General features: G+C 30.6%; 27 non-coding genes across 27 annotated transcripts; all 27 read right to left on the minus strand.

Annotated features, from left to right (window-relative positions):
• Nucleotides 1-100: 100 nt before the first annotated feature.
• On the minus strand, nt 101-313 carry LOC135053658 (small nucleolar RNA U3). Its single transcript, XR_010242981.1, has one exon. It is a non-coding gene; the product is annotated as a small nucleolar RNA U3 (small nucleolar RNA).
• A 653-nt stretch (nt 314-966) lies between these two features.
• LOC135053341 (small nucleolar RNA U3) lies at nt 967-1,179 on the minus strand. Its single transcript, XR_010242705.1, has one exon. It is a non-coding gene; the product is annotated as a small nucleolar RNA U3 (small nucleolar RNA).
• A 653-nt stretch (nt 1,180-1,832) lies between these two features.
• Nucleotides 1,833-2,045, minus strand: LOC135053303 (small nucleolar RNA U3). Its single transcript, XR_010242672.1, has one exon. It is a non-coding gene; the product is annotated as a small nucleolar RNA U3 (small nucleolar RNA).
• A 653-nt stretch (nt 2,046-2,698) lies between these two features.
• Nucleotides 2,699-2,911, minus strand: LOC135053913 (small nucleolar RNA U3). The gene has a single exon (XR_010243204.1). It is a non-coding gene; the product is annotated as a small nucleolar RNA U3 (small nucleolar RNA).
• Nucleotides 2,912-3,563: 652 nt separating this feature from the next.
• LOC135053305 (small nucleolar RNA U3) lies at nt 3,564-3,776 on the minus strand. Its single transcript, XR_010242673.1, has one exon. It is a non-coding gene; the product is annotated as a small nucleolar RNA U3 (small nucleolar RNA).
• A 653-nt stretch (nt 3,777-4,429) lies between these two features.
• LOC135053834 (small nucleolar RNA U3) lies at nt 4,430-4,642 on the minus strand. The gene has a single exon (XR_010243134.1). It is a non-coding gene; the product is annotated as a small nucleolar RNA U3 (small nucleolar RNA).
• Nucleotides 4,643-5,295: 653 nt separating this feature from the next.
• Nucleotides 5,296-5,508, minus strand: LOC135053212 (small nucleolar RNA U3). The gene has a single exon (XR_010242591.1). It is a non-coding gene; the product is annotated as a small nucleolar RNA U3 (small nucleolar RNA).
• Nucleotides 5,509-6,162: 654 nt separating this feature from the next.
• LOC135053179 (small nucleolar RNA U3) lies at nt 6,163-6,375 on the minus strand. Its single transcript, XR_010242563.1, has one exon. It is a non-coding gene; the product is annotated as a small nucleolar RNA U3 (small nucleolar RNA).
• Nucleotides 6,376-7,028: 653 nt separating this feature from the next.
• Nucleotides 7,029-7,241, minus strand: LOC135053180 (small nucleolar RNA U3). Its single transcript, XR_010242564.1, has one exon. It is a non-coding gene; the product is annotated as a small nucleolar RNA U3 (small nucleolar RNA).
• Nucleotides 7,242-7,894: 653 nt separating this feature from the next.
• On the minus strand, nt 7,895-8,107 carry LOC135053086 (small nucleolar RNA U3). Its single transcript, XR_010242482.1, has one exon. It is a non-coding gene; the product is annotated as a small nucleolar RNA U3 (small nucleolar RNA).
• Nucleotides 8,108-8,760: 653 nt separating this feature from the next.
• LOC135053217 (small nucleolar RNA U3) lies at nt 8,761-8,973 on the minus strand. The gene has a single exon (XR_010242596.1). It is a non-coding gene; the product is annotated as a small nucleolar RNA U3 (small nucleolar RNA).
• A 653-nt stretch (nt 8,974-9,626) lies between these two features.
• LOC135053181 (small nucleolar RNA U3) lies at nt 9,627-9,839 on the minus strand. The gene has a single exon (XR_010242565.1). It is a non-coding gene; the product is annotated as a small nucleolar RNA U3 (small nucleolar RNA).
• A 653-nt stretch (nt 9,840-10,492) lies between these two features.
• Nucleotides 10,493-10,705, minus strand: LOC135053383 (small nucleolar RNA U3). The gene has a single exon (XR_010242742.1). It is a non-coding gene; the product is annotated as a small nucleolar RNA U3 (small nucleolar RNA).
• A 653-nt stretch (nt 10,706-11,358) lies between these two features.
• On the minus strand, nt 11,359-11,571 carry LOC135053703 (small nucleolar RNA U3). The gene has a single exon (XR_010243021.1). It is a non-coding gene; the product is annotated as a small nucleolar RNA U3 (small nucleolar RNA).
• A 653-nt stretch (nt 11,572-12,224) lies between these two features.
• LOC135053182 (small nucleolar RNA U3) lies at nt 12,225-12,437 on the minus strand. The gene has a single exon (XR_010242566.1). It is a non-coding gene; the product is annotated as a small nucleolar RNA U3 (small nucleolar RNA).
• A 653-nt stretch (nt 12,438-13,090) lies between these two features.
• Nucleotides 13,091-13,303, minus strand: LOC135053121 (small nucleolar RNA U3). Its single transcript, XR_010242512.1, has one exon. It is a non-coding gene; the product is annotated as a small nucleolar RNA U3 (small nucleolar RNA).
• Nucleotides 13,304-13,956: 653 nt separating this feature from the next.
• Nucleotides 13,957-14,169, minus strand: LOC135053654 (small nucleolar RNA U3). The gene has a single exon (XR_010242978.1). It is a non-coding gene; the product is annotated as a small nucleolar RNA U3 (small nucleolar RNA).
• A 653-nt stretch (nt 14,170-14,822) lies between these two features.
• On the minus strand, nt 14,823-15,035 carry LOC135053183 (small nucleolar RNA U3). The gene has a single exon (XR_010242567.1). It is a non-coding gene; the product is annotated as a small nucleolar RNA U3 (small nucleolar RNA).
• Nucleotides 15,036-15,688: 653 nt separating this feature from the next.
• Nucleotides 15,689-15,901, minus strand: LOC135053122 (small nucleolar RNA U3). The gene has a single exon (XR_010242513.1). It is a non-coding gene; the product is annotated as a small nucleolar RNA U3 (small nucleolar RNA).
• A 653-nt stretch (nt 15,902-16,554) lies between these two features.
• On the minus strand, nt 16,555-16,767 carry LOC135053184 (small nucleolar RNA U3). Its single transcript, XR_010242568.1, has one exon. It is a non-coding gene; the product is annotated as a small nucleolar RNA U3 (small nucleolar RNA).
• Nucleotides 16,768-17,420: 653 nt separating this feature from the next.
• On the minus strand, nt 17,421-17,633 carry LOC135053384 (small nucleolar RNA U3). The gene has a single exon (XR_010242743.1). It is a non-coding gene; the product is annotated as a small nucleolar RNA U3 (small nucleolar RNA).
• Nucleotides 17,634-18,286: 653 nt separating this feature from the next.
• On the minus strand, nt 18,287-18,500 carry LOC135053854 (small nucleolar RNA U3). The gene has a single exon (XR_010243152.1). It is a non-coding gene; the product is annotated as a small nucleolar RNA U3 (small nucleolar RNA).
• Nucleotides 18,501-19,152: 652 nt separating this feature from the next.
• Nucleotides 19,153-19,365, minus strand: LOC135053425 (small nucleolar RNA U3). Its single transcript, XR_010242778.1, has one exon. It is a non-coding gene; the product is annotated as a small nucleolar RNA U3 (small nucleolar RNA).
• A 652-nt stretch (nt 19,366-20,017) lies between these two features.
• On the minus strand, nt 20,018-20,231 carry LOC135053459 (small nucleolar RNA U3). Its single transcript, XR_010242807.1, has one exon. It is a non-coding gene; the product is annotated as a small nucleolar RNA U3 (small nucleolar RNA).
• A 651-nt stretch (nt 20,232-20,882) lies between these two features.
• LOC135053816 (small nucleolar RNA U3) lies at nt 20,883-21,095 on the minus strand. Its single transcript, XR_010243120.1, has one exon. It is a non-coding gene; the product is annotated as a small nucleolar RNA U3 (small nucleolar RNA).
• A 652-nt stretch (nt 21,096-21,747) lies between these two features.
• LOC135053426 (small nucleolar RNA U3) lies at nt 21,748-21,960 on the minus strand. Its single transcript, XR_010242779.1, has one exon. It is a non-coding gene; the product is annotated as a small nucleolar RNA U3 (small nucleolar RNA).
• Nucleotides 21,961-22,613: 653 nt separating this feature from the next.
• LOC135053462 (small nucleolar RNA U3) lies at nt 22,614-22,826 on the minus strand. The gene has a single exon (XR_010242810.1). It is a non-coding gene; the product is annotated as a small nucleolar RNA U3 (small nucleolar RNA).
• Between the last annotated feature and the right edge of the window lie 490 nt (nt 22,827-23,316).

The raw sequence follows: 23,316 nt of genomic DNA on the forward strand, positions 1-23,316 counted from the left end.
TCAGGAATGTTGAAACATCATTGCGTATTCTTTCAAGGATATTAAACATTATACAAACTTAGTTTTAAATAACCATAGTTGATTTTAAAGTGTGTAATCAGCCACTCTGAATGATCCCTCTTCTACCACTTCTTTATTAAGAAGTAGGACAATCATCAAAAGCTAACAACATCTGCATGAAACAGAGTTGCTAACTGCCTTCATGCTGAGAAGAGAGCTCTTAAACTCATCATGGTGGTTGGCGAGTTTGGACACTTTCAAGCACATTTCTCCCATCATTGCCTATAGAAATGATCCCTGCAAGTATAGTCTTAAATACATTTTGTTGATGGTTTAGATAGGCCATATGAATTCCTCTTTTAACTCATGGTGACATTTTTGGACCCATTCATAAAACTTGATATAGAAATTGTCCACCAATTTTCAGTTGCATAACATTCACCACAAATTTTCAGACTACAATTCATTCACTATCATATACTGAATGATTTTCTGTGAGAGTAGACACATTTTAAGATTGTATTAGGTAACATATTATCATTTTTGCATATATAAACTTGTTTAAGCCAAAATATTAAACAGAACACTTAACAATGAAACCAATGCACTAATAGCATTGGTACTTCAAAATTTCTTATATTGCATATAGGAAATAAACTAGTGGCTTGCATTAATTGCTGATTTGCTAAATAATTAAACAATTATTAAACAAATACACTGCAAACAAAAGGTTCTTTTAAGGAAAGCACACTTTACATTTTTCAAGTCATCATTGACATGAACCACTTAAAGAAGGTTAAAATTAAAATGTAAAATAATACTCTTAGACATTGCTTTTATTCCTATATCATAAAAAACATTCTGATTCAGGAATGTTGAAACATCAATGCGTATTCTTTCAAAGATATTAAACATTATACAAACTTAGTTTTAAATAACCATAGTTGATTTTAAAGTGTGTAATCAGCCACTCTGAATGAGCCCTCTTCTACCACTTCTTTATTAAGAAGTAGGACAGTCATCAAAAGCTAACAACATCTGCATGAAACAGAGTTGCTAACTGCCTTCATGCTGAGAAGAGAGCTCTTAAACTCATCATGGTGGTTGGCGAGTTTGGACACTTTCAAGCACATTTCTCCCATCATTGCCTATAGAAATGATCCCTGCAAGTATAGTCTTAAATACATTTTGTTGATGGTTTAGATAGGCCATATGAATTCCTCTTTTAACTCATGGTGACATTTTTGGACTCATTCATAAAACTTGATATAGAAATTGTCCACCAATTTTCAGTTGCATAACATTCACCACAAATTTTCAGACTACAATTCATTCACTATCATATACTGAATGATTTTCTGTGAGAGTAGACACATTTTAAGATTGTATTAGGTAACATATTATCATTTTTGCATATATAAACTTGTTTAAGCCAAAATATTAAACAGAACACTTAACAATGAAACCAATGCACTAATAGCATTGGTACTTCAAAATTTCTTATATTGCATATAGGAAATAAACTAGTGGCTTGCATTAATTGCTGATTTGCTAAATAATTAAACAATTATTAAACAAATACACTGCAAACAAAAGGTTCTTTTAAGGAAAGCACACTTTACATTTTTCAAGTCATCATTGACATGAACCACTAAAAGAAGGTTACAATTAAAATGTAAAATAATACTCTTAGACATTGCTTTTATTCCTATATCATAAAAAACATTCTGATTCAGGAATGTTGAAACATCAATGTGTATTCTTTCAAGGATATTAAACATTATACAAACTTAGTTTTAAATAACCATAGTTGATTTTAAAGTGTGTAATCAGCCACTCTGAATGAGCCCTCTTCTACCACTTCTTTATTAAGAAGTAGGACAGTCATCAAAAGCTAACAACATCTGCATGAAACAGAGTTGCTAACTGCCTTCATGCTGAGAAGAGAGCTCTTAAACTCATCATGGTGGTTGGCGAGTTTGGACACTTTCAAGCACATTTCTCCCATCATTGCCTATAGAAATGATCCCTGAAAGTATAATTTTAGCTACATTTGGTTGATGGTTTAGATAGGCCATATAAATTCCTCTTTTAACTCATGGTGACATTTTAGGACCCATGCATAAAACTTGATATAGAAATTGTCAACAAATTTTCAGTTGCATAACATTCTCCACAAATTTTCAGACTACAATTCATTCACTATCATATACTGAATGATTTTCTGTGAGAGTAGACACATTTTAAGATTGTATTAGGTAACATATTATAATTTTTGCATATATAAATTTGTTTAAACCAAAATATTAAACAGAACACTTAACAATGAAACCAATTCACTAATAGCATTGGTACTTCAAAATTTCTTATATTGCATATAGGAAATAAACTAGTGGCTTGCATTAATTGCTGATTTGCTGAAGAATTAAACAATTATTAAACAAATACACTGCAAACAAAAGGTTCTTTTAAGGAAAGCACACTTTACATTTTTCAAGTCATCATTGACATGAACCACTTAAAGAAGGTTAAAATTAAAATGTAAAATAATACTCTTAGACATTGCTTTTATTCCTATATCATAAAAAACATTCTGATTCAGGAATGTTGAAACATCAATGCGTATTCTTTCAAGGATATTAAACATTATACAAACTTAGTTTTAAATAACCATAGTTGATTTTAAAGTGTGTAATCAGCCACTCTTAATGAGCCCTCTTCTACCACTTCTTTATTAAGAAGTAGGACAGTCATCAAAAGCTAACAACATCTGCATGAAACAGAGTTGCTAACTGCCTTCATGCTGAGAAGAGAGCTCTTAAACTCATCATGGTGGTTGGCGAGTTTGGACACTTTCAAACACATTTCTCCCATCATTGCCTATAAAAATGATCCCTGGAAATATAGACTTAATTATATTTTGTTGATGGTTTAGATAGGCCATATGAATTCCTCTTTTAACTCATGGTGACATTTTTGGACCCATTCATAAAACTTGATATAGAAATTGTCAACCAATTTTCAGTTGCATAACATTATCCACAAATTTTCAGACTACAATTCAATCACTATCATATACTGAATGATTTTCTGTGAGAGTAGACACATTTTAAGATTGTATTAGGTAACATGTTATCATTTTTGCATATATAAACTTGTTTAAGCCAAAATATTAAACAGAACACTTAACAATGAAACCAATGCACTAATAGCATTGGTACTTCAAAATTTCTTATATTGCATATAGGAAATAAACTAGTGGCTTGCATTAATTGCTGATTTGCTAAAGAATTAAACAATTATTAAACAAATACACTGCAAACAAAATGTTCTTTTAAGGAAAGCACACTTTACATTTTTCAAGTCCTCATTGACATGAACCACTTAAAGAAGGTTACAATTAAAATGTAAAATAATACTCTTAGACATTGCTTTTATTCCTATATCATAAAAACATTCTGATTCAGGAATGTTGAAACATCAATGTGTATTCTTTCAAGGATATTAAACATTATACAAACTTAGTTTTAAATAACCATAGTTGATTTTAAAGTGTGTAATCAGCCACTCTGAATGAGCCCTCTTCTACCACTTCTTTATTAAGAAGTAGGACAGTCATCAAAAGCTAACAACATCTGCATGAAACAGAGTTGCTAACTGCCTTCATGCTGAGAAGAGAGCTCTTAAACTCATCATGGTGGTTGGCGAGTTTGGACACTTTCAAGCACATTTCTCCCATCATTGCCTATAGAAATGATCCCTGAAAGTATAATTTTAGCTACATTTTGTTGATGGTTTAGATAGGCCATATAAATTCCTCTTTTAACTCATGTTGACATTTTAGGACCCATGCATAAAACTTGATATAGAAATTGTCAACCAATTTTCAGTTGCATAACATTCTCCACAAATTTTCAGACTACAATTCATTCACTATCATATACTGAATGATTTTCTGTGAGAGTAGACACATTTTAAGATTGTATTAGGTAACATATTATAATTTTTGCATATATAAATTTGTTAAAACCAAAATATTAAACAGAACACTTAACAATGAAACCAATGCACTAATAGCATTGGTACTTCAAAATTTCTTATATTGCATATAGGAAATAAACTAGTGGCTTGCATTAATTGCTGATTTGCTAAAGAATTAAACAATTATTAAACAAATACACTGCAAACAAAAGGTTCTTTTAAGGAAAGCACACTTTACATTTTTCAAGTCCTCATTGACATGAACCACTTAAAGAAGGTTACAATTAAAATGTAAAATAATACTCTTAGACATTGCTTTAATTGCTATATCATAAAAAACATTCTGATTCAGGAATGTTGAAACATCAATGCGTATTCTTTCAAGGATATTAAACATTATACAAACTTAGTTTTAAATAACCATAGTTGATTTTAAAGTGTGTAATCAGCCACTCTGAATGAGCCCTCTTCTACCACTTCTTTATTAAGAAGAAGGACAGTCATCAAAAGCTAACAACATCTGCATGAAATAGAGTTGCTAACTGCCTTCATGCTGAGAAGAGAGCTCTTAATCTCATCATGGTGGTTGGCGAGTTTGGACACTTTCAAGCACATTTCTCCCATCATTGCCTATAGAAATGATCCCTGAAAATATAATCTTAGCTACATTTGGTTGATGGTTTAGATAGGCCATATAAATTCCTCTTTTAACTCATGGTGACATTTTAGGACCCATGCATAAAACTTGATATAGAAATTGTCAACCAATTTTCAGTTGCATAACATTCTACACAAATTTTCAGACTACAATTCATTCACTATCATATACTGAATGATTTTCTGTGAGAGTAGACACATTTTAAGATTGTATTAGGTAACATATTATAATTTTTGCATATATAAATTTGTTTAAACCAAAATATTAAACAGAACACTTAACAATGAAACCAATGCACTAATAGCATTGGTACTTCAAAATTTCTTATATTGCATATAGGAAATAAACCAGTGGCTTGCATTAATTGCTGATTTGCAAAAGAATTAAACAATTATTAAACAAATACACTGCAAACAAAATGTTCTTTTAAGGAAAGCACACTTTACATTTTTCAAGTCCTCATTGACATGAACCACTTAAAGAAGGTTAAAATTAAAATGTAAAATAATACTCTTAGACATTGCTTTAATTGCTATATCATAAAAAACATTCTGATTCAGGAATGTTGAAACATCAATGCGTATTCTTTCAAGGATATTAAACATTATACAAACTTAGTTTTAAATAACCATAATTGATTTTAAAGTGTGTAATCAGCCACTCTGAATGAGCCCTCTTCTACCACTTCTTTATTAAGAAGTAGGACATTCATCAAAAGCTAACAACATCTGCATGAAACAGAGTTGCTAACTGCCTTCATGCTGAGAAGAGAGCTCTTAAACTCATCATGGTGGTTGGCGAGTTTGGACACTTTCAAACACATTTCTCCCATCATTGCCTATAGAAATGATCCCTGGAAGTATAGTCTTAATTACATTTTGTTGATGGTTTAGATTAGCCATATGAATTCCTCTTTTAACTCATGGTGACATTTTTGGACTCATTCATAAAACTTGATATAGAAATTGTCAACCAATTTTCAGTTGCATAACATTATCCACAAATTTTCAGACTACAATTCATTCACTATCATATACTGAATGATTTTCTGTGAGAGTAGACACATTTTAAGATTGTATTAGGTAACATATTATAATTTTTGCATATATAAACTTGTTTAAGCCAAAATATTAAACAGAACACTTAACAATGAAACCAATGCACTAACAGCATTGGTACTTCAAAATTTCTTATATTGCATATAGGAAATAAACTAGTGGCTTGCATTAATTGCTGATTTGCTAAAGAATTAAACAATTATTAAACAAATACACTGCAAACAAAATGTTCTATTAAGGAAAGCACACTTTACATTTTTCAAGTCCTCATTGACATGAACCACTTAAAGAAGGTTACAATTAAAATGTAAAATAAAACTCTTAGACATTGCTTTTATTCCTATATCATAAAAAAACATTCTGATTTAGGAATGTTGAAACATCAATGCGTATTCTTTCAAGGATATTAAACATTATACAAACTTACTTTTAAATAACCATAGTTGATTTTAAAGTGTGTAATCAGCCACTCTGAATGAGCCCTCTTCTACCACTTCTTTATTAAGAAGTAGGACAGTCATCAAAAGCTAACAACATCTGCATGAAACAGAGTTGCTAACTGCCTTCATGCTGAGAAGAGAGCTCTTAAACTCATCATGGTGGTTGGCGAGTTTGGACACTTTCAAACACATTTCTCCCATCATTGCCTATAGAAATGATCCCTGGAAGTATAGTCTTAATTACATTTTGTAGATGGTTTAGATTAGCCATATGAATTCCTCTTTTAACTCATGGTGACATTTTTGGACCCATTCATAAAACTTGATATAGAAATTGTCAACCAATTTTTAGTTACATAACATTATCCACAAATTTTCAGACTACAATTCATTCACTATCATATACTGAATGATTTTCTGTGAGAGTAGACACATTTTAAGATTGTATTAGGTAACATATTATAATTTTTGCATATATAAACTTGTTTAAGCCAAAATATTAAACAGAACACTTAACAATGAAACCAATGCACTAATAGCATTGGTACTTCAAAATTTCTTATATTGCATATAGGAAATAAACTAGTGGCTTGCATTAATTGCTGATTTGCTAAAGAATTAAACAATTATTAAACAAAGACACTGCAAACAAAATGTTCTTTTAAGGAAAGCACACTTTACATTTTTCAAGTCCTCATTGACATGAACCACTTAAAGAAGGTTAAAATTAAAATGTAAAATAATACTCTTAGACATTGCTTTAATTGCTATATCATAAAAAACATTCTGATTCAGGAATGTTGAAACATCAATGCATATTCTTTCAAGGATATTAAACATTATACAAACTTAGTTTTAAATAACCATAGTTGATTTTAAAGTGTGTAATCAGCCACTCTGAATGAGCCCTCTTCTACCACTTCTTTATTAAGAAGTAGGACAGTCATCAAAAGCTAACAACATCTGCATGAAACAGAGTTGCTAACTGCCTTCATGCTGAGAAGAGAGCTCTTAAACTCATCATGGTGGTTGGCGAGTTTGGACACTTTCAAACACATTTCTCCCATCATTGCCTATAGAAATGATCCCTGGAAGTATAGTCTTAATTACATTTTGTTGATGATTTAGATTAGCCATATGAATTCCTCTTTTAACTCATGGTGACATTTTTGGACTCATTCATAAAACTTGATATAGAAATTGTCAACCAATTTTCAGTTGCATAACATTATCCACAAATTTTCAGACTACAATTCATTCACTATCATATACTGAATGATTTTCTGTGAGAGTAGACACATTTTAAGATTGTATTAGGTAACATATTATAATTTTTGCATATATAAACTTGTTTAAGCCAAAATATTTAACAGAACACTTAACAATGAAACCAATGCACTAACAGCATTGGTACTTCAAAATTTCTTATATTGCATATAGGAAATAAACTAGTGGCTTGCATTAATTGCTGATTTGCTAAAGAATTAAACAATTATTAAACAAATACACTGCAAACAAAATGTTCTTTTAATTTAAGCACACTTTACATTTTTCAAGTCCTCATTGACATGAACCACTAAAAGAAGGTTACAATTAAAATGTAAAATAATACTCTTAGACATTGCTTTTATTCCTATATCATAAAAAACATTCTGATTCAAGAATGTTGAAACATCAATGTGTATTCTTTCAAGGATATTAAACATTATACAAACTTAGTTTTAAATAACCATAGTTGATTTTAAAGTGTGTAATCAGCCACTCTGAATGAGCCCTCTTCTACCACTTCTTTATTAAGAAGTAGGGCAGTCATCAAAAGCTAACAACATCTGCATGAAACAGAGTTGCTAACTGCCTTCATGCTGAGAAGAGAGCTCTTAAACTCATCATGGTGGTTGGCGAGTTTGGACACTTTCAAGCACATTTCTCCCATCATTGCCTATAGAAATGATCCCTGAAAGTATAGTCTTAAATACATTTTGTTGATGGTTTAGATAGGCCATATAAATTCCTCTTTTAACTCATGGTGACATTTTAGGACCCATGCATAAAACTTGATATAGAAATTGTCAACCAATTTTCAGTTGCATAACATTCTCCACAAATTTTCAGACTACAATTCATTCACTATCATATACTGAATGATTTTCTGTGAGAGTAGACACATTTTAAGATTGTATTAGGTAACATATTATAATTTTTGCATATATAAATTTGTTTAAACCAAAATATTAAACAGAACACTTAACAATGAAACCAATGCACTAATAGCATTGGTACTTCAAAATTTCTTATATTGCATATAGGAAATAAACTAGTGGCTTGCATTAATTGCTGATTTGCAAAAGAATTAAACAATTATTAAACAAATACACTGCAAACAAAATGTTCTTTTAAGGAAAGCACACTTTACATTTTTCAAGTCCTCATTGACATGAACCACTTAAAGAAGGTTAAAATTAAAATGTAAAATAATACTCTTAGACATTGCTTTAATTGCTATATCATAAAAAACATTCTGATTCAGGAATGTTGAAACATCAATGCGTATTCTTTCAAGGATATTAAACATTATACAAACTTAGTTTTAAATAACCATAGTTGATTTTAAAGTGTGTAATCAGCCACTCTGAATGAGCCCTCTTCTACCACTTCTTTATTAAGAAGTAGGACAGTCATCAAAAGCTAACAACATCTGCATGAAACAGAGTTGCTAACTGCCTTCATGCTGAGAAGAGAGCTCTCAAACTCATCATGGTGGTTGGCGAGTTTGGACACTTTCAAACACATTTCTCCCATCATTGCCTATAGAAATGATCCCTGGAAGTATAGTCTTAATTACATTTTGTTGATGGTTTAGATTAGCCATATGAATTCCTCTTTTAACTCATGGTGACATTTTTGGACTCATTCATAAAACTTGATATAGAAATTGTCAACCAATTTTCAGTTGCATAACATTATCCACAAATTTTCAGACTACAATTCATTCACTATCATATACTGAATGATTTTCTGTGAGAGTAGACACATTTTAAGATTGTATTAGGTAACATATTATAATTTTTGCATATATAAACTTGTTTAAGCCAAAATATTTAACAGAACACTTAACAATGAAACCAATGCACTAACAGCATTGGTACTTCAAAATTTCTTATATTGCATATAGGAAATAAACTAGTGGCTTGCATTAATTGCTGATTTGCTAAAGAATTAAACAATTATTAAACAAATACACTGCAAACAAAATGTTCTTTTAAGGAAAGCACACTTTACATTTTTCAAGTCCTCATTGACATGAACCACTTAAAGAAGGTTAAAATTAAAATGTAAAATAATACTCTTAGACATTGCTTTAATTGCTATATCATAAAAAACATTCTGATTCAGGAATGTTGAAACATCAATGCGTATTCTTTCAAGGATATTAAACATTATACAAACTTAGTTTTAAATAACCATAGTTGATCTTAAAGTGTGTAATCAGCCACTCTGAATGAGCCCTCTTCTACCACTTCTTTATTAAGAAGTAGGACAGTCATCAAAAGCTAACAACATCTGCATGAAACAGAGTTGCTAACTGCCTTCATGCTGAGAAGAGAGCTCTTAAACTCATCATGGTGGTTGGCGAGTTTGGACACTTTCAAACACATTTCTCCCATCATTGCCTATAGAAATGATCCCTGGAAGTATAGTCTTAATTACATTTTGTTGATGGTTTAGATTAGCCATATGAATTCCTCTTTTAACTCATGGTGACATTTTTGGACTCATTCATAAAACTTGATATAGAAATTGTCAACCAATTTTCAGTTGCATAACATTATCCACAAATTTTCAGACTACAATTCATTCACTATCATATACTGAATGATTTTCTGTGAGAGTAGACACATTTTAAGATTGTATTAGGTAACATATTATAATTTTTGCATATATAAACTTGTTTAAGCCAAAATATTTAACAGAACACTTAACAATGAAACCAATGCACTAACAGCATTGGTACTTCAAAATTTCTTATATTGCATATAGGAAATAAACTAGTGGCTTGCATTAATTGCTGATTTGCTAAAGAATTAAACAATTATTAAACAAATACACTGCAAACAAAATGTTCTTTTAAGGAAAGCACACTTTACATTTTTCAAGTCCTCATTGACATGAACCACTAAAAGAAGGTTACAATTAAAATGTAAAATAATACTCTTAGACATTGCTTTTATTCCTATATCATAAAAAACATTCTGATTCAGGAATGTTGAAACATCAATGTGTATTCTTTCAAGGATATTAAACATTACACAAACTTAGTTTTAAATAACCATAGTTGATTTTAAAGTGTGTAATCAGCCACTCTGAATGAGCCCTCTTCTACCACTTCTTTATTAAGAAGTAGGACAGTCATCAAAAGCTATCAACATCTGCATGAAACAGAGTTGCTAACTGCCTTCATGCTGAGAAGAGAGCTCTTAAACTCATCATGGTGGTTGGCGAGTTTGGACACTTTCAAGCACATTTCTCCCATCATTGCCTATAGAAATGATCCCTGAAAGTATAATCTTAGCTACATTTGGTTGATGGTTTAGATAGGCCATATAAATTCCTCTTTTAACTCATGGTGACATTTTAGGACCCATGCATAAAACTTGATATAGAAATTGTCAACCAATTTTCAGTTGCATAACATTCTCCACAAATTTTCAGACTACAATTCATTCACTATCATATACTGAATGATTTTCTGTGAGAGTAGACACATTTTAAGATTGTATTAGGTAACATATTATAATTTTTGCATATATAAATTTGTTTAAACCAAAATATTAAACAGAACACTTAACAATGAAACCAATGCACTAATAGCATTGGTACTTCAAAATTTCTTATATTGCATATAGGAAATAAACTAGTGGCTTGCATTAATTGCTGATTTGCAAAAGAATTAAACAATTATTAAACAAATACACTGCAAACAAAATGTTCTTTTAAGGAAAGCACACTTTACATTTTTCAAGTCCTCATTGACATGAACCACTTAAAGAAGGTTAAAATTAAAATGTAAAATAATACTCTTAGACATTGCTTTAATTGCTATATCATAAAAAACATTCTGATTCAGGAATGTTGAAACATCAATGCGTATTCTTTCAAGGATATTAAACATTATACAAACTTAGTTTTAAATAACCATAGTTGATTTTAAAGTGTGTAATCAGCCACTCTGAATGAGCCCTCTTCTACCACTTATTTATTAAGAAGTAGGACAGTCATCAAAAGCTAACAACATCTGCATGAAACAGAGTTGCTAACTGCCTTCATGCTGAGAAGAGAGCTCTTAAACTCAACATGGTGGTTGGCGAGTTTGGACACTTTCAAACACATTTCTCCCATCATTGCCTATAGAAATGATCCCTGGAAGTATAGTCTTAATTACATTTTGTTGATGGTTTAGATTAGCCATATGAATTCCTCTTTTAACTCATGGTGACATTTTTGGACCCATTCATAAAACTTGATATAGAAATTGTCAACCAATTTTCAGTTACATAACATTATCCACAAATTTTCAGACTACAATTCATTCACTATCATATACTGAATGATTTTCTGTGAGAGTAGACACATTTTAAGATTGTATTAGGTAACATATTATAATTTTTGCATATATAAACTTGTTTAAGCCAAAATATTAAACAGAACACTTAACAATGAAACCAATGCACTAATAGCATTGGTACTTCAAAATTTCTTATATTGCATATAGGAAATAAACTAGTGGCTTGCATTAATTGCTGATTTGCTAAAGAATTAAACAATTATTAAACAAAGACACTGCAAACAAAATGTTCTTTTAAGGAAAGCACACTTTACATTTTTCAAGTCCTCATTGACATGAACCACTTAAAGAAGGTTAAAATTAAAATGTAAAATAATACTCTTAGACATTGCTTTAATTGCTATATCATAAAAAACATTCTGATTCAGGAATGTTGAAACATCAATGCGTATTCTTTCAAGGATATTAAACATTATACAAACTTAGTTTTAAATAACCATAGTTGATTTTAAAGTGTGTAATCAGCCACTCTGAATGAGCCCTCTTCTACCACTTCTTTATTAAGAAGTAGGACAGTCATCAAAAGCTAACAACATCTGCATGAAACAGAGTTGCTAACTGCCTTCATGCTGAGAAGAGAGCTCTTAAACTCATCATGGTGGTTGGCGAGTTTGGACACTTTCAAACACATTTCTCCCATCATTGCCTATAGAAATGATCCCTGGAAGTATAGTCTTAATTACATTTTGTTGATGGTTTAGATTAGCCATATGAATTCCTCTTTTAACTCATGGTGACATTTTTGGACTCATTCATAAAACTTGATATAGAAATTGTCAACCAATTTTCAGTTGCATAACATTATCCACAAATTTTCAGACTACAATTCATTCACTATCATATACTGAATGATTTTCTGTGAGAGTAGACACATTTTAAGATTGTATTAGGTAACATATTATAATTTTTGCATATATAAACTTGTTTAAGCCAAAATATTTAACAGAACACTTAACAATGAAACCAATGCACTAACAGCATTGGTACTTCAAAATTTCTTATATTGCATATAGGAAATAAACTAGTGGCTTGCATTAATTGCTGATTTGCTAAAGAATTAAACAATTATTAAACAAATACACTGCAAACAAAATGTTCTTTTAAGGAAAGCACACTTTACATTTTTCAAGTCCTCATTGACATGAACCACTAAAAGAAGGTTACAATTAAAATGTAAAATAATACTCTTAGACATTGCTTTTATTCCTATATCATAAAAAACATTCTGATTCAAGAATGTTGAAACATCAATGTGTATTCTTTCAAGGATATTAAACATTATACAAACTTAGTTTTAAATAACCATAGTTGATTTTAAAGTGTGTAATCAGCCACTCTGAATGAGCCCTCTTCTACCACTTCTTTATTAAGAAGTAGGACAGTCATCAAAAGCTAACAACATCTGCATGAAACAGAGTTGCTAACTGCCTTCATGCTGAGAAGAGAGCTCTTAAACTCATCATGGTGGTTGGCGAGTTTGGACACTTTCAAGCACATTTCTCCCATCATTGCCTATAGAAATGATCCCTGAAAGTATAGTCTTAAATACATTTTGTTGATGGTTTAGATAGGCCATATGAATTCCTCTTTTAACTCATGGTGACATTTTTGGACTCATTCATAAAACTTGATATAGAAATTGTCAACCAATTTTCAGTTGCATAACATTATCCACAAATTTTCAGACTACAATTCATTCACTATCATATACTGAATGATTTTCTGTGAGAGTAGACACATTTTAAGATTGTATTAGGTAACATATTATAATTTTTGCATATATAAACTTGTTTAAGCCAAAATATTAAACAGAACACTTAACAATGAAACCAATGCACTAACAGCATTGGTACTTCAAAATTTCTTATATTGCATATAGGAAATAAACTAGTGGCTTGCATTAATTGCTGATTTGCTAAAGAATTAAACAATTATTAAACAAATACACTGCAAACAAAATGTTCTTTTAAGGAAAGCACACTTTACATTTTTCAAGTCCTCATTGACATGAACCACTAAAAGAAGGTTACAATTAAAATGTAAAATAATACTCTTAGACATTGCTTTTATTCCTATATCATAAAAAACATTCTGATTCAGGAATGTTGAAACATCAATGTGTATTCTTTCAAGGATATTAAACATTATACAAACTTAGTTTTAAATAACCATAGTTGATTTTAAAGTGTGTAATCAGCCACTCTGAATGAGCCCTCTTCTACCACTTCTTTATTAAGAAGTAGGACAGTCATCAAAAGCTATCAACATCTGCATGAAACAGAGTTGCTAACTGCCTTCATGCTGAGAAGAGAGCTCTTAAACTCATCATGGTGGTTGGCGAGTTTGGACACTTTCAAGCACATTTCTCCCATCATTGCCTATGGAAATGATCCCTGAAAGTATAATCTTAGCTACATTTGGTTGATGGTTTAGATAGGCCATATAAATTCCGCTTTTAACTCATGGTGACATTTTAGGACCCATGCATAAAACTTGATATAGAAATTGTCAACCAATTTTCAGTTGCATAACATTCTCCACAAATGTTCAGACTACAATTCATTCACTATCATATACTGAATGATTTTCTGTGAGAGTAGACACATTTTAAGATTGTATTAGGTAACATATTATAATTTTTGCATATATAAATTTGTTTAAACCAAAATATTAAACAGAACACTTAACAATGAAACCAATGCACTAATAGCATTGGTACTTCAAAATTTCTTATATTGCATATAGGAAATAAACTAGTGGCTTGCATTAATTGCTGATTTGCAAAAGAATTAAACAATTATTAAACAAATACACTGCAAACAAAATGTTCTTTTAAGGAAAGCACACTTTACATTTTTCAAGTCCTCATTGACATGAACCACTTAAAGAAGGTTAAAATTAAAATGTAAAATAATACTCTTAGACATTGCTTTAATTGCTATATCATAAAAAACATTCTGATTCAGGAATGTTGAAACATCAATGCGTATTCTTTCAAGGATATTAAACATTATACAAACTTCGTTTTAAATAACCATAGTTGATTTTAAAGTGTGTAATCAGCCACTCTGAATGAGCCCTCTTCTACCACTTCTTTATTAAGAAGTAGGACAGTCATCAAAAGCTAACAACATCTGCATGAAACAGAGTTGCTAACTGCCTTCATGCTGAGAAGAGAGCTCTTAAACTCATCATGGTGGTTGGCGAGTTTGGACACTTTCAAACACATTTCTCCCATCATTGCCTATAGAAATGATCCCTGGAAGTATAGTCTTAATTACATTTTGTTGATGGTTTAGATTAGCCATATGAATTCCTCTTTTAACTCATGGTGACATTTTTGGACTCATTCATAAAACTTGATATAGAAATTGTCAACCAATTTTCATTTGCATAACATTATCCACAAATTTTCAGACTACAATTCATTCACTATCATATACTGAATGATTTTCTGTGAGAGTAGACACATTTTAAGATTGTATTAGGTAACATATTATAATTTTTGCATATATAAACTTGTTTAAGCCAAAATATTTAACAGAACACTTAACAATGAAACCAATGCACTAACAGCATTGGTACTTCAAAATTTCTTATATTGCATATAGGAAATAAACTAGTGGCTTGCATTAATTGCTGATTTGCTAAAGAATTAAACAATTATTAAACAAATACACTGCAAACAAAATGTTCTTTTAAGGAAAGCACACTTTACATTTTTCAAGTCCTCATTGACATGAACCACTAAAAGAAGGTTACAATTAAAATGTAAAATAATACTCTTAGACATTGCTTTTATTCCTATATCATAAAAAACATTCTGATTCAAGAATGTTGAAACATCAATGTGTATTCTTTCAAGGATATTAAACATTATACAAACTTAGTTTTAAATAACCATAGTTGATTTTAAAGTGTGTAATCAGCCACTCTGAATGAGCCCTCTTCTACCACTTCTTTATTAAGAAGTAGGACAGTCATCAAAAGCTAACAACATCTGCATGAAACAGAGTTGCTAACTGCCTTCATGCTGAGAAGAGAGCTCTTAAACTCATCATGGTGGTTGGCGAGTTTGGACACTTTCAAGCACATTTCTCCCATCATTGCCTATAGAAATGATCCCTGAAAGTATAGTCTTAAATACATTTTGTTGATGGTTTAGATAGGCCATATGAATTCCTCTTTTAACTCATGGTGACATTTTTGGACTCATTCATAAAACTTGATATAGAAATTGTCAACCAATTTTCAGTTGCATAACATTATCCACAAATTTTCAGACTACAATTCATTCACTATCATATACTGAATGATTTTCTGTGAGAGTAGACACATTTTAAGATTGTATTAGGTAACATATTATAATTTTTGCATATATAAACTTGTTTAAGCCAAAATATTAAACAGAACACTTAACAATGAAACCAATGCACTAACAGCATTGGTACTTCAAAATTTCTTATATTGCATATAGGAAATAAACTAGTGGCTTGCATTAATTGCTGATTTGCTAAAGAATTAAACAATTATTAAACAAAGACACTGCAAACAAAATGTTCTTTTAAGGAAAGCACACTTTACATTTTTCAAGTCCTCATTGACATGAACCACTTAAAGAAGGTTAAAATTAAAATGTAAAATAATACTCTTAGACATTGCTTTAATTGCTATATCATAAAAAACATTCTGATTCAGGAATGTTGAAACATCAATGCGTATTCTTTCAAGGATATTAAACATTATACAAACTTCGTTTTAAATAACCATAGTTGATTTTAAAGTTTGTAATCAGCCACTCTGAATGAGCCCTCTTCTACCACTTCTTTATTAAGAAGTAGGACAGTCATCAAAAGCTAACAACATCTGCATGAAACAGAGTTGCTAACTGCCTTCATGCTGAGAAGAGAGCTCTTAAACTCATCATGGTGGTTGGCGAGTTTGGACACTTTCAAACACATTTCTCCCATCATTGCCTATAGAAATGATCCCTGGAAGTATAGTCTTAATTACATTTTGTTGATGGTTTAGATTAGCCATATGAATTCCTCTTTTAACTCATGGTGACATTTTTGGACTCATTCATAAAACTTGATATAGAAATTGTCAACCAATTTTCATTTGCATAACATTATCCACAAATTTTCAGACTACAATTCATTCACTATCATATACTGAATGATTTTCTGTGAGAGTAGACACATTTTAAGATTGTATTAGGTAACATATTATAATTTTTGCATATATAAACTTGTTTAAGCCAAAATATTTAACAGAACACTTAACAATGAAACCAATGCACTAACAGCATTGGTACTTCAAAATTTCTTATATTGCATATAGGAAATAAACTAGTGGCTTGCATTAATTGCTGATTTGCTAAAGAATTAAACAATTATTAAACAAATACACTGCAAACAAAAGGTTCTTTTAAGGAAAGCACACTTTACATTTTTCAAGTCCTCATTGACATGAACCACTAAAAGAAGGTTACAATTAAAATGTAAAATAATACTCTTAGACATTGCTTTTATTCCTATATCATAAAAAACATTCTGATTCAAGAATGTTGAAACATCAATGTGTATTCTTTCAAGGATATTAAACATTATACAAACTTAGTTTTAAATAACCATAGTTGATTTTAAAGTGTGTAATCAGCCACTCTGAATGAGCCCTCTTCTACCACTTCTTTATTAAGAAGTAGGACAGTCATCAAAAGCTATCAACATCTGCATGAAACAGAGTTGCTAACTGCCTTCATGCTGAGAAGAGAGCTCTTAAACTCATCATGGTGGTTGGCGAGTTTGGACACTTTCAAGCACATTTCTCCCATCATTGCCTATAGAAATGATCCCTGAAAGTATAATCTTAGCTACATTTGGTTGATGGTTTAGATAGGCCATATAAATTCCTCTTTTAACTCATGGTGACATTTTAGGACCCATGCATAAAACTTGATATAGAAATTGTCAACCAATTTTCAGTTGCATAACATTCTCCACAAATTTTCAGACTACAATTCATTCACTATCATATACTGAATGATTTTCTGTGAGAGTAGACACATTTTAAGATTGTATTAGGTAACATATTATAATTTTTGCATATATAAATTTGTTTAAACCAAAATATTAAACAGAACACTTAACAATGAAACCAATGCACTAATAGCATTGGTACTTCAAAATTTCTTATATTGCATATAGGAAATAAACTAGTGGCTTGCATTAATTGCTGATTTGCAAAAGAATTAAACAATTATTAAACAAATACACTGCAAACAAAATGTTCTTTTAAGGAAAGCACACTTTACATTTTTCAAGTCCTCATTGACATGAACCACTTAAAGAAGGTTAAAATTAAAATGTAAAATAATACTCTTAGACATTGCTTTAATTGCTATATCATAAAAAACATTCTGATTCAGGAATGTTGAAACATCAATGCGTATTCTTTCAAGGATATTAAACATTATACAAACTTAGTTTTAAATAACCATAGTTGATTTTAAAGTGTGTAATCAGCCACTCTGAATGAGCCCTCTTCTACCACTTCTTTATTAAGAAGTAGGACAGTCATCAAAAGCTAACAACATCTGCATGAAACAGAGTTGCTAACTGCCTTCATGCTGAGAAGAGAGCTCTTAAACTCATCATGGTGGTTGGCGAGTTTGGACAATTTCAAGCACATTTCTCCCATCATTGCCTATAAAAAATAATCCCTGAAAGTATAGTCTTAAATACATTTTGTTGATGGTTTAGATAGGCCATATGAATTCCTCTTTTAACTCATGGTGACATTTTTGGACCCATTCATAAAACTTGATATAGAAATTGTCAACCAATTTTCAGTTGCATAACATTATCCACAAATTTTCAGACTACAATTCAATCACTATCATATACTGAATGATTTTCTGTGAGAGTAGACACATTTTAAGATTGTATTAGGTAACATGTTATACTTTTTGCATATATAAACTTGTTTAAGCCAAAATATTAAACAGAACACTTAACAATGAAACCAATGCACTAATAGCATTGGTACTTCAAAATTTCTTATATTGCATATAGGAAATAAACTAGTGGCTTGCATTAATTGCTGATTTGCTAAAGAATTAAACAATTATTAAACAAATACACTGCAAACAAAATGTTCTTTTAAGGAAAGCACACTTTACATTTTTCAAGTCCTCATTGACATGAACCACTTAAAGAAGGTTACAATTAAAATGTAAAATAATACTCTTAGACATTGCTTTTATTCCTATATCATAAAAACATTCTGATTCAGGAATGTTGAAACATCAATGTGTATTCTTTCAAGGATATTAAACATTATACAAACTTAGTTTTAAATAACCATAGTTGATTTTAAAGTGTGTAATCAGCCACTCTGAATGAGCCCTCTTCTACCACTTCTTTATTAAGAAGTAGGACAGTCATCAAAAGCTAACAACATCTGCATGAAACAGAGTTGCTAACTGCCTTCATGCTGAGAAGAGAGCTCTTAAACTCATCATGGTGGTTGGCGAGTTTGGACACTTTCAAGCACATTTCTCCCATCATTGCCTAAAGAAATGATCCCTGAAAGTATAATCTTAGCTACATTTTGTTGATGGTTTAGATAGGCCATATAAATTCCTCTTTTAACTCATGTTGACATTTTAGGACCCATGCATAAAACTTGATATAGAAATTGTCAACCAATTTTCAGTTGCATAACATTCTCCACAAATTTTCAGACTACAATTCATTCACTATCATATACTGAATGATTTTCTGTGAGAGTAGACACATTTTAAGATTGTATTAGGTAACATATTATAATTTTTGCATATATAAATTTGTTTAAACCAAAATATTAAACAGAACACTTAACAATGAAACCAATGCACTAATAGCATTGGTACTTCAAAATTTCTTATATTGCATATAGGAAATAAACTAGTGGCTTGCATTAATTGCTGATTTGCTAAAGAATTAAACAATTATTAAACAAATACACTGCAAACAAAAGGTTCTTTTAAGGAAAGCACACTTTACATTTTTCAAGTCCTCATTGACATGAACCACTTAAAGAAGGTTACAACTAAAATGTAAAATAATACTCTTAGACATTGCTTTAATTGCTATATCATAAAAAATATTCTGATTCAGGAATGTTGAAACATCAATGCGTATTCTTTCAAGGATATTAAACATTATACAAACTTAGTTTTAAATAACCATAGTTGATTTTAAAGTGTGTAATCACCAACTCTGAATGAGCCCTCTTCTACCACTTCTTTATTAAGAAGTAGGACAGTCATCAAAAGCTAACAACATCTGCATGAAACAGAGTTGCTAACTGCCTTCATGCTGAGAAGAGAGCTCTTAAACTCATCATGGTGGTTGGCGAGTTTGGACACTTTCAAGCACATTTCTCCCATCATTGCCTATAGAAATGATCCCTGAAAGTATAGTCTAAAATACATTTTGTTGATGGTTTAGATAGGCCATATGAATTCCTCTTTTAACTCATGGTGACATTTTTGGACCCATTCATAAAACTTGATATAGAAATTGTCAACCAATTTTCAGTTGCATAACATATCCACAAATTTTCAGACTACAATTCATTCACTATCATATACTGAATGATTTTCTGTGAGAGTAGACACATTTTAAGATTGTATTAGGTAACATGTTATCATTTTTGCATATATAAACTTGTTTAAGCCAAAATATTAAACAGAACACTTAACAATGAAACCAATGCACTAATAGCATTGGTACTTCAAAATTTCTTATATTGCATATAGGAAATAAACTAGTGGCTTGCATTAATTGCTGATTTGCTAAAGACTTAAACAATTATTAAACAAATACACTGCAAACAAAACGTTCTTTTAAGGAAAGCACACTTTACATTTTCAAGTCATCATTGACATCAACTACTTAAAGAAGGTTAAAATTAAAATGTAAAATAATACTCTTAGACATTGCTTTTATTCCTATATCATAAAAAACATTCTGATTCAGGAATGTTGAAATATCAATGCGTATTCTTTCAAGGATATTAAACATTATACAAACTTAGTTTTAAATAACCATAGTTGATTTTAAAGTGTGTAATCAGCCACTCTGAATGAGCCCTCTTCTACCACTTATTTATTAAGAAGTAGGACAGTCATCAAAAGCTAACAACATCTGCATGAAACAGAGTTGCTAACTGCCTTCCTGCTGAGAAGAGAGCTCTTAATCTTATCATGGTGGTTGGCTAGTTTGGACACTTTCAAGCACATTTCTCCCATCATTGCCTATAGAAATGATCCCTGAAAGTATAATCTTAGCTACATTTTGTTGATGGTTTAGATAGGCCATATAAATTCCTCTTTTAACTCATGGTGACATTTTAGGACCCATGCATAAAACTTGATATAGAAATTGTCAACCAATTTTCAGTTGCATAACATTCTCCACAAATTTTCAGACTACAATTCATACACTATCATATACTGAATGATTTTCTGTGAGAGTAGACACATTTTAAGATTGTATTAGGTAACATGTTATACTTTTTGCATATATAAACTTGTTTAAGCCAAAATATTAAACAGAACACTTAACAATGAAACCAATGCACTAATAGCATTGGTACTTCAAAATTTCTTATATTGCATATAGGAAATAAACTAGTGGCTTGCATTAATTGCTGATTTGCTAAAGAATTAAACAATTATTAAACAAATACACTGCAAACAAAATGTTCTTTTAAGGAAAGCACACTTTACATTTTTCAAGTCCTCATTGACATGAACCACTTAAAGAAGGTTACAATTAAAATGTAAAATAATACTCTTAGACATTGCTTTTATTCCTATATCATAAAAACATTCTGATTCAGGAATGTTGAAACATCAATGTGTATTCTTTCAAGGATATTAAACATTATACAAACTTAGTTTTAAATAACCATAGTTGATTTTAAAGTGTGTAATCAGCCACTCTGAATGAGCCCTCTTCTACCACTTCTTTATTAAGAAGTAGGACAGTCATCAAAAGCTAACAACATCTGCATGAAACAGAGTTGCTAACTGCCTTCATGCTGAGAAGAGAGCTCTTAAACTCATCATGGTGGTTGGCGAGTTTGGACACTTTCAAGCACATTTCTCCCATCATTGCCTAAAGAAATGATCCCTGAAAGTATAATCTTAGCTACATTTTGTTGATGGTTTAGATAGGCCATATAAATTCCTCTTTTAACTCATGTTGACATTTTAGGACCCATGCATAAAACTTGATATAGAAATTGTCAACCAATTTTCAGTTGCATAACATTCTCCACAAATTTTCAGACTACAATTCATTCACTATCATATACTGAATGATTTTCTGTGAGAGTAGACACATTTTAAGATTGTATTAGGTAACATATTATAATTTTTGCATATATAAATTTGTTTAAACCAAAATATTAAACAGAACACTTAACAATGAAACCAATGCACTAATAGCATTGGTACTTCAAAATTTCTTATATTGCATATAGGAAATAAACTAGTGGCTTGCATTAATTGCTGATTTGCTAAAGAATTAAACAATTATTAAACAAATACACTGCAAACAAAAGGTTCTTTTAAGGAAAGCACACTTTACATTTTTCAAGTCCTCATTGACATGAACCACTTAAAGAAGGTTACAACTAAAATGTAAAATAATACTCTTAGACATTGCTTTAATTGCTATATCATAAAAAATATTCTGATTCAGGAATGTTGAAACATCAATGCGTATTCTTTCAAGGATATTAAACATTATACAAACTTAGTTTTAAATAACCATAGTTGATTTTAAAGTGTGTAATCAGCCACTCTGAATGAGCCCTCTTCTACCACTTCTTTATTAAGAAGTAGGACAGTCATCAAAAGCTAACAACATCTGCATGAAACAGAGTTGCTAACTGCCTTCATGCTGAGAAGAGAGCTCTTAAACTCATCATGGTGGTTGGCGAGTTTGGACACTTTCAAGCACATTTCTCCCATCATTGCCTATAGAAATGATCCCTGAAAATATAGTCTAAAATACATTTTGTTGATGGTTTAGATAGGCCATATGAATTCCTCTTTTAACTCATGGTGACATTTTTGGACCCATTCATAAAACTTGATATAGAAATTGTCAACCAATTTTCAGTTGCATAACATTATCCACAAATTTTCAGACTACAATTCATTCACTATCATATACTGAATGATTTTCTGTGAGAGTAGACACATTTTAAGATTGTATTAGGTAACATGTTATCATTTTTGCATATATAAACTTGTTTAAGCCAAAATATTAAACAGAACACTTAACAATGAAACCAATGCACTAATAGCATTGGTACTTCAAAATTTCTTATATTGCATATAGGAAATAAACTAGTGGCTTGCATTAATTGCTGATTTGCTAAAGACTTAAACAATTATTAAACAAATACACTGCAAACAAAACGTTCTTTTAAGGAAAGCACACTTTACATTTTCAAGTCATCATTGACATCAACTACTTAAAGAAGGTTAAAATT

Source organism: Pseudophryne corroboree, chromosome 2 (genome assembly GCF_028390025.1).
Source record: "Pseudophryne corroboree isolate aPseCor3 chromosome 2, aPseCor3.hap2, whole genome shotgun sequence".
NCBI classification, from domain to species: domain Eukaryota; kingdom Metazoa; phylum Chordata; class Amphibia; order Anura; family Myobatrachidae; genus Pseudophryne; species Pseudophryne corroboree.